At 50.4% G+C, this 12,889-nt stretch overlaps 1 long non-coding RNA gene across 1 annotated transcript in view; it reads left to right on the plus strand.

The window, feature by feature from the left end:
* Nucleotides 1-333: 333 nt before the first annotated feature.
* LOC107970085 (uncharacterized) overlaps nt 334-12,889 on the plus strand; it is a 38,120-nt gene continuing 25,564 nt past the window's right edge. The window contains exon 1 of the long non-coding RNA XR_001712362.3: nt 334-453. This is a non-coding gene — a long non-coding RNA (uncharacterized LOC107970085). The remainder of the gene's footprint in view (nt 454-12,889) is intronic.

Consider the following 12,889-nt stretch of genomic DNA (forward strand, 5'->3'; position numbering starts at 1 on the left):
AGGGGCCTCAGTTTCTCCATTTGTCCTGGCCCTGTTTGTCACATGCCCTTCAGGACACACACATCTGTCTCTCCTGCATAGCCCTCCATGGAGTCCTGGGCCAGGTTCCGGGTCCACCCTGTCCCCATCCCAGTGTGCTCAGCCCAGGGCAGTAGGCCACATCACACCAGGTCTTCAGTGGCCTCCCTCCTCCATCCCCAGGGATGTCGCAGGGATGGCAGGTGGAGGAGGCTTTTACCAGGAGAGGCAGCACTGGCAGGAGCAGGTTTTTAAAGTCTTGAGGTTGTCATAGCAACTGCATCCCCGCTGAGGTTCTGAGGTTCGGTGGCTGTGCAGACGTCCATGTGCTGGAGCTGGGCATGTACGAAAGCCACGTGGCGGCTCCAGGCTGCTGCTGTGGCACAGGTGTGCCTTGGCGTCGGTGAGGTGTGGCATGGCTGTGCGGTGGCGCAGGTGAGGTGAGGTGTGAGGTGGTATACGTGGCCTTGCGGGGCAGTTTTCCTTGCCTGTGACCTCAGCCTATATCCAGCTCCAAAATGTGGTCTGCAGTGGGGAAGGGCAGGAGCTGGATCTGGCCCTCCCCTGTGCTGACCCAGATTCTGCCCGGCCTGCAGGTCCTGCAGCAGACGTGCCTATAATGAGTCTAGTTGTGCAGGCTCTGTGGTCACCATAGCTTTCAGTACCCAAGGGGGTAGACAGAGGTTTGAATCTAGGACTGGGCAGCTCCCTCACCTTCCACCCCCACAACCATGGCCTCAGTCATCAACGGACGGGGCCAAGTCAGTAGCGGAAGCCGGGCCGTGCCCTCGGCTGGGTCCTGTGGCCTTCGGGCTGCCACCCTGCGCTGGGGATGGAGGTGGGGGCATGGGGCTGCCACCAACACCCGGCTGGTGCTTGCAGCTGTGGTGCCAACAATTCTCACGCCGCGCTGTTGTCTTTTTGGCTTCTGGAATTTTGAGCCAATTCGGGCTCACTGGGGTGATGCCGCCCCTCATCTGGCCGAGGCTTCTGGGAGCCTGAGGGAGTCGGGACCCCACCCTCAGCAGGGCATGGCGTGGGCCACGTCACCATCCGCCTTGTGTTTATGGGATGATTTAAAAGAACACGGCAGTCTTGGAAGAGTGGTGACGGCGTTTAGCTTAATGGCTTTTGATGCAGAAGCCAAAAGCGTGGTCTGGGCCAGACCTAGGCAGTTGGGGCTCTGGGCTGGGCAAGGGCACCGTATGAAAGGCTGGGTGGGGATCAAGGGGAGCCAGGGTTCAGGCTGGAGGCCCCCTGAAGGGAGATGAGGGTCTGCAGGGGCTGTGGCATGAGGATCTTCATGGCTGCAGTCTTGGAGGAGAGCAAAGTCCAGACAAGCCTAGGGACGGGACAGAGGAGGTGGACAGAGGTGGACAGAGGTGTGGGAGGCCGGCCACTGCCCACTGCACAGGGGGTCTTGGGGACGCCAGCTCAGCCCCAGGCCTCAGCTGAATGGTTGCCTCCCGCCCGGGTCGGGGCCCACTTCTTGTGCCCAGGGCCCTCTCTAAACTCTGCATCATGGCCCCTCTCCGCCTCCCCCCGGACTCCAGGCCAGCGCTGCGTCTGTGCTGTGCGTCTTTTGAGCTTTGTCTCCAGCCCTGGACCCTGGGGCTCCTCCTTCTTGGGCCTCTTCCTGAAGCCTGAGGAGCCACCCTCTGCTGGGGGAGGCTGAGTGTCCCTGCCTAGTCTGGGTGAGGGGAGTCACAGCCCGGCCCAGACCCCACCCCGCTTACATGTATGGCAAGTCATGGCCTTGCTCTCCAGAAGCCACGGCAGCCGGGCGAGGATACTGTGAGCACAGGACTTGGTGTCCATCTTGGCTGTGCCCTCTCAGGAGCGTCAGCCTGGTGACCTTGTGACCTCTTATGTCCCCTCTGCAGGAAGGGTGACCGACGGTCTGGATTGGCCCAGGACTGTCCAGGTTTTGGCACTGAATGCCCCACATCCCAGGAAATCTCTTGGTCCTGGACACACTGTTTATCAGTAGGGCCTACCCGGGGGACGTATGAGAAAGTGTTCCCTCCAGGAGAAGCTGTGCTGGGCATGAGGGCACTCTGATGTGTGTGTGGGTGGCCTGGGCAAAGCTGTGCGGGGCATGAGGGCACCCTGATGTTGGGGGGGTGTCTGGGCAAAGCTGTGCGGGGCATGAGGGCACCCTGATGTGGGGGGTGTCTGGGCAAAGCTGTGCGGGGCATGAGGGCACCCTGATGTGGGGGGGGTGTCTGGGCAAAGCTGTGCAGGGCATGAGCGCACCCTGATGTTGGGGGGGTGTCTGGGCAAAGCTGTGCGGGGCATGAGCGCACCCTGATGTGGGGGGGGCCTGGGCAAAGCTGTGCGGGGCATGAGGGCACCCTGATGTGGGGGGTGTCTGGGCAAAGCTGTGCGGGGCATGAGGGCACCCTGATGTGGGGGGGGGTGTCTGGGCAAAGCTGTGCAGGGCATGAGCACACCCTGATGTTGGGGGGGGTGTCTGGGCAAAGCTGTGCGGGGCATGAGCACACCCTGATGTGGGTCGGGGTGGGCAGGCCTGGGCTCAGCCAGAAGACAGCCCCAGTTCTTCCAGCATGGCTGGGCCCCATCCCACCTCACTTCCTTCCATCTCCACCTTTGCCGACTCCTGGGATCTGAGCCTCCTCCTGGTCTGTCTCTGGTTCTGAATGCCTCCTATGTGCCGGGTGCTGACAGCTAAAGATACATCCGTGTTTCATTTTGTCTCCACAATGGCCAGGGGCAGTACTACTGTCATCCCATCTAGCAGATGGGAACAGGAGGCTCTGACGGAGTTTCCCTGGAGCGTGCTTGCTAACCGTGGAGCAACAGGGCGCTCAGCTTCCGCATGGAGCTTCCCAGAGCCTGTGGCTTCCTCTCAGGGCTCCGGTAGTGTTGGATGTGGGGAGCTCATACTCTCACCAGGGAGACCTCATACCTGCTGCTTATCACCTGGGAGATGTTTTCTGCCCACAGAGGCTCCGTCACATCTCTGGCTGCTCTGGGAGGTGAGCGGGGCCCTGCTCACTCAGGACAAAGGATGCTGAGGTGGAGCTCTAGGCCCCTCTTCCCCACCCACTTGAGTGCACCCCGAAGGCACGTGGAGTTCCTGGGGTGCTGCCTGTGGTCGGGCCAGAGACTGCTCCACTGTCCAAACTGTGCTCATAGGTATGTGGCCTGGGGACTGTTGCCGTGGAACCGGGTAAAGAGCCCTGTGGACCTGTGCTCCCGACTCAGGCCAGTCAAGGGTGCCACTGTGGCCTAGATAGTCTCCTGAGGGGAGCAGACCAGGTGGAGGTCAGGAGTACAGGTCTGGGACTGGCTTTTTCCTTGCTGTGTGGCCCAGGGTGAGTTACCCAACCTCTCTGAGCCTCTGTCTTCTCACTTGTCAAATGGGGATCATAATTTTCCTGCCTCAGGCTGGAGGCTTGCACATGTTGGGCCAGCCCCATCTGAGGTCCCACCTGCCCATGCTGCTCTGGACCTGGTCTGGGGTTTCGGCCTTGGGCCTGGGCAGCTCAGGTGGATGCTTGGAGGGAGCACTGACCTCAAGTCAGCTGTGAGTAGGATGGGAGGCTGGTGAGCGGCAGCAAGCTGCAAGCCACAGGCGGGGAGAACTTCCCGGAGGTAGAGTAGAGTGTGTGTGTGTGTGTGTGTGTGTGCACGCACACGTGCGCCCTTCTTAGCCTGGGCAAAGAATTGGGAGACCAGCAGTCCAGCGCTGGCTCTGCCATGGAGGGGAAGCACTTTGAAGCCCCACTGTTCCTGGACTAGCTCTGCTGAACCACAGAGGGGCCGCCGTTTTCCCTTGGCTGGGGTAGAGGAACAGGGTCCTTCCTGTGGCTCCTGGCTGAGCCAGGTTCTGTGCGACGCGGACCAACCCTGACCCCCAGTGGCCAGTTCCGAGAACTGCTGCAGAGGGAAAGGGACCATTCGGTAGGGTGGGGGTGGGGGCTGGTGGGGGTGGGGGCTGGCTCGGTTTCTGGTGACCCTGCCCAGGGCCCTCTGCCCCTTCCTGAATAGCCTGGGTGCCCCCCAGGGAGGCCCCAGTGCTGGAGCTTTGGGCTTGGTGACAGGACTGCAGTGGCTGGCGCGGCATTCATTTTCGAGTGGACATGGGGGCAGGCAGGCCAGTCTCTGATGATTTAAGGATGCTGTGGTTTGAATATTTGTCACCTCCAAAACTCAAGTTGGAATTTAATCCCCAATGTGGCAGTATTGAGAGGTGGGGCCTTTAAGAGGTGATTGGGTCACAAGAGCTCTGCCCTCATGAATAGATTAATTTATTTATAGATTAATGGGTTATCATAGGAGTGGGGCTAGTAGCTTTATAAGAAGAGAGAGACCTGAGCCAGCACGCTCAGCCCCTCACCATGCGACGCCCTGCACTGCCTTGGGACTCTGGGGTTCCCACCAGCAAGAAAACCTCACCAGATGTGGCCCATTGACCTTGGACTTCCCAGCCCCCAGAACTGTAAGAAATACATTTTGTTTCTTTTAAATTACCCAGTTTCTGTTATAAGCAGCAGGAAACAGACTAAGACAAGGGGCAAGCCAGCCTCTGCCCACAAGGAGCTCCATTCTGGTGTGGAGAGACCCAAACACACAACTATGCTCTTTGTCTTGCTAGAGACTTGTTTTGTGGTGGCCCCAACCTCAACTTGCCAGCAATTTGTAAAAGAACCAAGTCAATTTTACACAGCAAATTAAACCCCAGGGTAAATGTGTGTACCTGGATTCCAATAGTAGGTAAAGATTCTTAATGGTGAAAACTATGACTCCTGTTAAAACTCTTGTGTTCTGTTCTTGCCACTGAGTTTAAACAACAACTCTGTGCTAATCGTATAAAGAATATTTTTGTCTGGACTGTCTACGGCCAAGTTCTCCACCCTGGATGTGCACAGAATCCCCTGGGGACTTCAGGAGCTCACTGGAGCTGGTTCCACCCCCATGCCCAGGCTCTGATGTGCTTGGTCTGGGCTGGGGCCTGGGCACCAGTATTGTCCTAGTTTTGTGTTGCTATGAAGGAATATCTGAGGCTGGGTAATTTCTTTTTCTTTTTCCTAGGTGAGGGGAAGGATAGAGGCTGGGTCATTATAAAGAAAAGAGGTTTGTTTGGCTCACGGTTCTGCAGGCTGTACGGGAAGCACGGTGCCGGCACCTGCTTCTGGGGAGGCCTCAGGGAGCGTGCACTCATGGCGGGAGGTGTCTCATGGTAAGAGAAGAGGTGAGAGAGAGGGGCGATGCCAGGCTTTTTTAAAACAACCAGCTCGTGTGGGAACTAATAGAGCAAGAACTCACTCATCACCATGAGGAGGGCACTAAACCATTCATTCTGGATCCTTCCCTATGACCCCAACACCTCCCACCAGGCCCCGCCTCCAACATCGGGGATTAAATTTCAACATGAGGTTCGGGGACAAACGTCCAAACTATAGCAGGTATTTCTGAAGAACACCCAGGTGTTTCAAAGCTGGGGTGAAGTCGTGGGTTAACACTGTTTTTCAGACATGGCTGGAGACCTGGGGTTCCTACACCACAGAGTCTCCCCGCCAGAGTTCTCAGCTCCTGGGGAGGCTGAGGTGGGTGAATCACTTGAGGTCAGGAGTTTGAGACCAGCCTGGCCAACATGGTGAAACCCCGTCTCTACTAAAAATACAAAAAATGTAGCCAGGCGTGGTGGCACACACCTGTAATTCCAGCTACTCAGGAGGCTGAGGCACGAGAATCACTTGATCCTGGGAGGCGGAGGTTGCGGTGAGCTGAGATCTCACTACTGCACTCCAGCCTGGGTGATGGAGTGAGACACTGTCAAAAAAAAAAAAAAAAAAAGAAAAAGAAGTATCATGATAAAAGAAATAATATTTTAAAAAAAGACAGTGTGGTATTTGCATCAAGATAGACAGATCAATAGAACAAATTAGAGATACCAGAAATAGACCCACAAATATGAGCAAGTGATTTTCAACAAAGCTGCAAAAGCAATTCAATAAAGGCAAGTTTTGTTCTCAGTAAATGATGCTAAACAGTTGGATATCCATATGCAAAAAAATGAACTTTGATCCATACCTTGTACTATATTAAAATATTGTCAATATGGATCATAAACCTAAATGTAAAAGCTAAAATTATAAAACTTCTATAAGAGGACATAGAAGAAAATGTTTGCAAACTTAGATCAGGCAAAGCATTATTAGATAGGATATCAAAACATAATCCATCAAATAAATAAGATGTTTCATCAAAACTAATAACTTCTGCTCTTCCAAAGACACTGCTAAGAAAATGAAAAGACAAGCCCAAGGCTGTAAGAAAATTTTTGCAAATCACATATTTGATAAAGGACTTGTATCCAGAGTATATCAAGAACTCTCAAAACTCAATAACGTTAATGGAAAAAAACAGATTCTGTAAAATATTTTAAAGAGGTTTATTCTGAGTCAATATGAATGACCATGGCCTGGAGAAAACAGTTTCGAGAGGTTCTGAGAAAGACTGGAGAACACAGTTTCGAGTTTCCTGAGAAAGCCTGGAGAACACAGTTTCGAGTTTCCTGAGAAAGTCTGGAGAACACAGTTTCGAGAGGTCCTGAGAAAGCCTGGAGAACACGGTTTCAAGTTTCCTGAGAAAGCCTGGAGAACACGGTTTTGAGAGGTCCTGAGAAAGGCTGGAGAACACAGTTTCGAGAGGTCCTGAGAAAGCCTGGAGAACACGGTTTCGAGAGGTCCTGAGAAAGCCTGGAGAACACAGTTTCGAGTTTCCTGAGAAAGCCTGGAGAACACAGTTTCGAGTTTCCTGAGAAAGTCTGGAGAACACAGTTTCGAGAGGTCCTGAGAAAGCCTGGAGAACACGGTTTCAAGTTTCCTGAGAAAGCCTGGAGAACACGGTTTTGAGAGGTCCTGAGAAAGGCTGGAGAACACGGTTTCGAGAGGTCCTGAGAAAGCCTGGAGAACACAGTTTCGAGTTTCCTGAGAAAGCCTGGAGAACACAGTTTCGAGAGGTCCTGAGAAAGCCTGGAGAACACAGTTTCGAGTTTCCTGAGAAAGCCTGGAGAACACAGTTTGGAGAGGTCCTGAGAAAGCCTCGAGAACACGGTTTCGAGAGGTCCTGAGAAAGCCTGGAGAACACGGTTTCGAGAGGTCCTGAGAAAGCCTGGAGAACACAATTTCGAGAGGTCCTGAGAAAGCCTGGAGAACACAGTTTCGAGAGGTCCTGAGAAAGCCTGGAGAACACAGTTTCGAGTTTCCTGAGAAAGCCTGGAGAACACAGTTTTGAGTTTCCTGAGAAAGCCTGGAGAACACGGTTTTGAGAGGTCCTGAGGAAGCCTGGAGAACACAGTTTGGAGAGGTCCTGAGAAAGCCTGGAGAACACAGTTTTGAGTTTCCTGAGAAAGCCTGGAGAACACGGTTTTGAGAGGTCCTGAGGAAGCCTGGAGAACAGTTTCGAGAGGTCCTGAGAAAGCCTGGAGAACACAGTTTCGAGAGGTCCTGAGAAAGCCTGGAGAACACAGTTTCGAGAGGTCCTGAGAAAGCCTGGAGAACACGGTTTTGAGAGGTCCTGAGGAAGCCTGGAGAACAGTTTCGAGAGGTCCTGAGAAAGCCTGGAGAACACAGTTTCGAGAGGTCCTGGGAAAGCCTGGAGAACACAGTTTCGAGTTTCCTGAGAAAGCCTGGAGAACACAGTTTCGAGAGGTCCTGGGAAAGTGTGCCCCCAGCAGTCAGATTACACTTTGGTTTCATAGTTTTCAGAGAGGCAGGAGTTACAGGCAAAGACAGAAATCAATACATAGAAGGTAGACATTGGTTTGGCCCCAAATGGCAGGATATCTTGAAGCAGGGTGTACAGGTTATATGTTGATTCAGAGATTCTTTAATTTGCAACTGGTTAAAGGTATAAAGTTTAATTGAAAAATTGGAGTCAGCAGAAAGGAATGTTTTGAGTTAAGATATAAGCTTCTTAACCCATAGGGGTGTGTGACTTAACTCCTGTCTGGCACAGCCTTAGGTCCTGTTTATAATTTGATATCTTATTGTCACAAAGAGTTTGTTTTGTTGGTCTTATGAAATCTATTTTAACATTAATGCCTGAGATATATGATGAGATATGTCCAACTCCCCTTCCCATCATGGCCAGGGATTCAGTTTTTAAGGTTTTCTGGGGTTCCCTTGGCCAAGAGGGGGTCTGTTGAGTTGGTGGGGGGCTTAGGATTTCATTTTTTTTTTGGAAACAGAGTCTCCCTCTATTGCCCAGGATGGAGTGCAGTGGCGCTATCTCGGCTCACTGCAACCTCTGTCTCCTGGGTTCAAGCGATTCTCCTGCCTCAGCCTCCCAAGTAGCTGGGATTACAGGTGTGCACCACCACACCCAGCTAATTTTTTTGTATTTTCAGTAGAGACGAGGTTTCACTGTGTTAGCCAGGATGGTCTCGATTTCCTGACCTCGTGATCCACCCACCTTGGCCTCCCAAAGTGCTGGGATTACAGGTGTGAGCCACCGCGCCCGGACACACTTTGCTAGTTTTTTTTTTTTTTTTTGTATTTTTAGTAGCAGTGCTGGGATTACAGGTGTCAGCCACCATGCCTGGCTCAAATACTACACTGTCTTGATTACTACAGCTTTATACTCAAATACTACACTGTCTTGATTACTACAGCTTTATACTCAAATACCACACCGTCTTGATTACCACAGCTTTATACTCAAATACCACACCGTCTTGATTACCACAGCTTTATACTCAAATACTACACCGTCTTGATTACCATAGCTTTATACTCAAATACCACACTGTCTTGATTACTACAGCTTTATACTCAAATACTACACTGTCTGATTACTACAGCTTTATACTCAAATGCCACACTGTCTTGATTACCACAGCTTTATACTCAAATGCCACACTGTCTTGATTACCACAGCTTTATACTCAAATACCACACTGTCTTGATTACTACAGCTTTATACTCAAATACTACACTGTCTTGATTACTATAGCTTTATACTCAAATACTACACTGTCTGATTACTACAGCTTTATACTCAAATACCACACTGTCTTGATTACTACAGCTTTATACTCAAATACTACACTGTCTTGATTACTATAGCTTTATACTCAAATACTACACTGTCTGATTACTACAGCTTTATACTCAAATACCACACTGTCTTGATTACTACAGCTTTATACTCAAATACTACACTGTCTTGATTACCACAGCTTTATACTCAAATGCCACACTGTCTTGATTAACACAGCTTTATACTCAAATACTACACTGTCTTGATTACTATAGCTTTATACTCTGTTTTGAGGTCAGGTAGTGTCAGTCCCTCTAACTTCATTTTTCAAAGTTGTTAGGGGATTATAGGTTCTTTGCAAATTTCTATGCAAATTTTGGAATCAGTTTGTTAATTTCCACAAAAAAGCCTCTTGCAATTTTAATTGCATTAAATCTATAGATGAGTTTGGGTAGAATCGGCATATGGAGTTTTCTGATCCACGAACACAGCAAAACTCCTATTTACATCTTTAATTTCTCTCAGCAGTTTTACAGTTTTTAATGTATGGCTTCTGTCAGTTGTATTTCTAGGTATTTCATATTTTTGATGCTATTATAAATAGCATTGTTTTTAAAAATGTTCATTTGATTATTCGTTTCTAGGACATAGAAATCCCATAGATTTTTGTGTATTGATTTTGTATCCTGAAACTTTGCTGAAGTTGCTTATTAGTTCTAGTAGTTTTTTTGTGGATTATACCCAACTTTCTACACAGATGATCATGTCTGTGAATTAGACAATTTTTTATTTCTAATCTGGACACCTTTTATTTCTTTTTCTTGCCTTATTGGTTTGGTTAGAGTGTCCAGTACAATGTTGAGTAGAATTGAACATCCTTGCCTCCGTCTTGCTCTGAGGAGAGACATGGATTAAGATTTAACTTGGGTTTTTCATATCAGGCTGACACATTCTTCCTATTCCTAGTTTGCTGAGAGTCTTTATGAGGGATGGATTTTAGATTTTGTCAAATGCTTTTTCTGCGTCTATTATGATAATCATGTGTTTCCTTTTTTAGTTTGTTAATATAACGAATCACACTGATTTTGTTAAACTAACCTTGCATTCTGGAATAAACTCTGCTTGGTCATATTATAGTATTTTTTCAAATATTGATGGATTTTGATTTACTAAAATGTTGTTAATAATTTTTGCATCTGTGTTTATGAGGGATATTGGTCTGTAATTTTTTTTCTTGTGGTGCTTTTGGTATCAGAGTAATCCTGGCCTCAACGAATGAGTTGGGAGACAGTCCCTCTTCAGTTTCCTCAAAGAGTTCTGTGAAATTGGCATTCTTTTCTTTTTGGAGACAGAGTCTTGCTCTGTTGCCCAGGCAGGAGTGGCGTGGGTCACATCAGGGCTCATTGTAGCCTCAACGTCTGGCAAAGTGATCCTCCCATCTCAGCCTTCCAAGTAGCTGGACCAGAAGTGTGAGCCACCACACCTGGCTAATTTTTAATTTTTAGTAGAGACGGGGTCTCGCCATGTTGCCCAGGCTGGTCTTGAACTCCCCACACTCCAGGGATGACACCTTCACTCAAATCACAGCCCCTCTGGCTGTTCGTTCCTGGAGCCCCTTGTGCTGCGTTGGCCCCTGCTTGGTCCTGGTCTGTCTGGCCACCCTCAGGCTCCTGCCTGGTGTGTCATACCTCCCTCATCTACTGTCCCTCCTGGCTCCAGGCACCTGCCCAGATGCCACTCCACCGTCTCCCCTCCTGTCTGAGATGCAGGGCATGACCACGGGTGCTGCTCTTAGAGCTTCATGCTCCGTCTGCCCCACTGGGAAGCAGCTGAGACCTCAGTCAGCCACCTTGGGGGCCCAGATTAGTTTGAGACACTTGAGACCTGTTAAGTCCCGTTCCACAGACCCCTCTGAGCCTCCTCCATCACCACACATGTGGGAAGATCCAGGCCAGGGGGACCTGGCCAAACTGGTGATGGGGAGCATCCCAGGGGCTTGGGGACACTTGGTGGCCAAAGGTTGGAGAGGGTGGAGGATGCTCAGCCAGAGCCGGAGCAGCCCCTTTGGTGGGACAATTGCAGAAAACTGATAGTAATGCAAACAATTCTTGTTCTAGAACTGCAAAGGAGTTTTGTCCAGAGGAATGAAGTAGATGAGTGTTTTGTGGATATTGACCTGTTTTGTGTCTATTTCACACCCTGGATTGTCGATCGTGGTTTGGGTCCTCCTTGGAACTGGGCTCCTAACGCTCAACAGGCTTCGTCATTCATTATTGTTGGGGGTTGAGTTGTGTCTCCTAAAAGATATGCTGGAGTCTCAGCCGGGCGCGGTGGCTCACGCCTGTAATCGCGGCACTTTGGGAGGCTGAGGCGGGCGGATCACGAGGTCAAGAGATCGAGACCATTGTGGCCAACATAATGAAACCCCGTCTCTACTAAAAAAATAAAAAATTAGCCGCGTGAGGTGGCAGGCGCCTGTAGTCCCAGCTACTCGGGAGGCTGAGGCTGAAGAATCACTTGAACACGGGAGGCGGGGGTTGCAGTGAGCCGTGATTGCGCCACTGCACTGCAGCCTGGCGACAGAGTGAGACTCCATCAAAAAAAAAAAAAAAAAAAAAAGTTGGAGTCTCATCCCCCAGCACCTGTGAGTGTGACCTTGTTTGGAAGTGGGGTCTTTGCAGATTTAATTAGTCCATTTGAGGCCATGGTGGACTTGGGTGTCCTTAGAAGAAGAGGGAAATTTGGACACAGAAGATGCAGAGGACAGTGCTGTGTGAAGACACAAGTGGTGGAGGCTGGAGGGATGCGTCTGTGAGCCAGGGAGCATCCAGGATTGCCAGAAACTAGACGAGGTGAGGAACCGTCATCCCTGGAGTCTTCGGAGGGAATGCAGCCCTGACAATACTGGATTCCAGACTTCCGGCCTCCAGAACTAAGAGAATAATTTTCTATTGTTTAAGCCAGTCTGTGGTCCTTTATTATGGAGCCCTAAGAGACCATGCAGTATGCGTGGAAGGGGCTGCTCCAGACAGAGGAAACCACACACGCAGATGTCCCAGGAATGGGGGGTAGGGGAAGGAGGTGCTGGGTCATGGAGAACCTTTGAACTGTTTTCCTAAAGGCAATGGGAGGCTTCTTTAAAAAGCCTAATTCTGGAAAAGGTTAAAGCACACATTTTGAAGACGAAACTATGACCCTCAGGCCAGAGGTTTTATTTAACTTGTGTTGGTTTTAACCCCTGGGCCTGAGAACAGAGAACAGGGTGAGTGTGACAGAGGCATGCCTGCTTCTGGGGAGGCCAGTGGGGCCTCTGCGCCTCCTGGCAGGGGTCACTCAGGAAGAACAAGAGGTCGAGTGGAAGACTATGCTGGATGTTAAAGGTGGAATTTTGGTGCGTTTGTCCTGGACCACTGACACTTTCTTGTTCAGCACAAGGGCGATGGCAATGGCCACTGGCAATCCTGGGCTCCAGGTGTGTGCATGTGTGTGCGTAGAGGCATTGGAGTATCCAGGCATGTTCATGTGTGTGAGTAGAGGCACTGGAGTATCCAGGCGTGTGCGTGTGTGAGTAGAGGCACTGGAGTATCCAGGCGTGTTCATGTGTGTGAGTAGAGGCACTGGAGTATCTAGTCGTGTGCGTGTGTGAGTAGAGGCGCTGGAGTATCCAGGCGTGTTCATGTGTGTGAGTAGAGGCACTGGAGTATCTAGTCGTGTGTGTGTGTGAGTAGAGGCGCTGGAGTATCCAGGCGTGTTCATGTGTGTGAGTAGACACACTGGAGTATCCAGGCATGTTCATGTGTGTGCATAGAGGCACTGGAGTATCCAGGCGTGTGCGTGTGTACGTAGAGGCACTGGAGTA

The sequence above is a fragment of the Pan troglodytes genome, chromosome 21 (assembly GCF_028858775.2).
Source record: "Pan troglodytes isolate AG18354 chromosome 21, NHGRI_mPanTro3-v2.0_pri, whole genome shotgun sequence".
NCBI classification, from domain to species: domain Eukaryota; kingdom Metazoa; phylum Chordata; class Mammalia; order Primates; family Hominidae; genus Pan; species Pan troglodytes.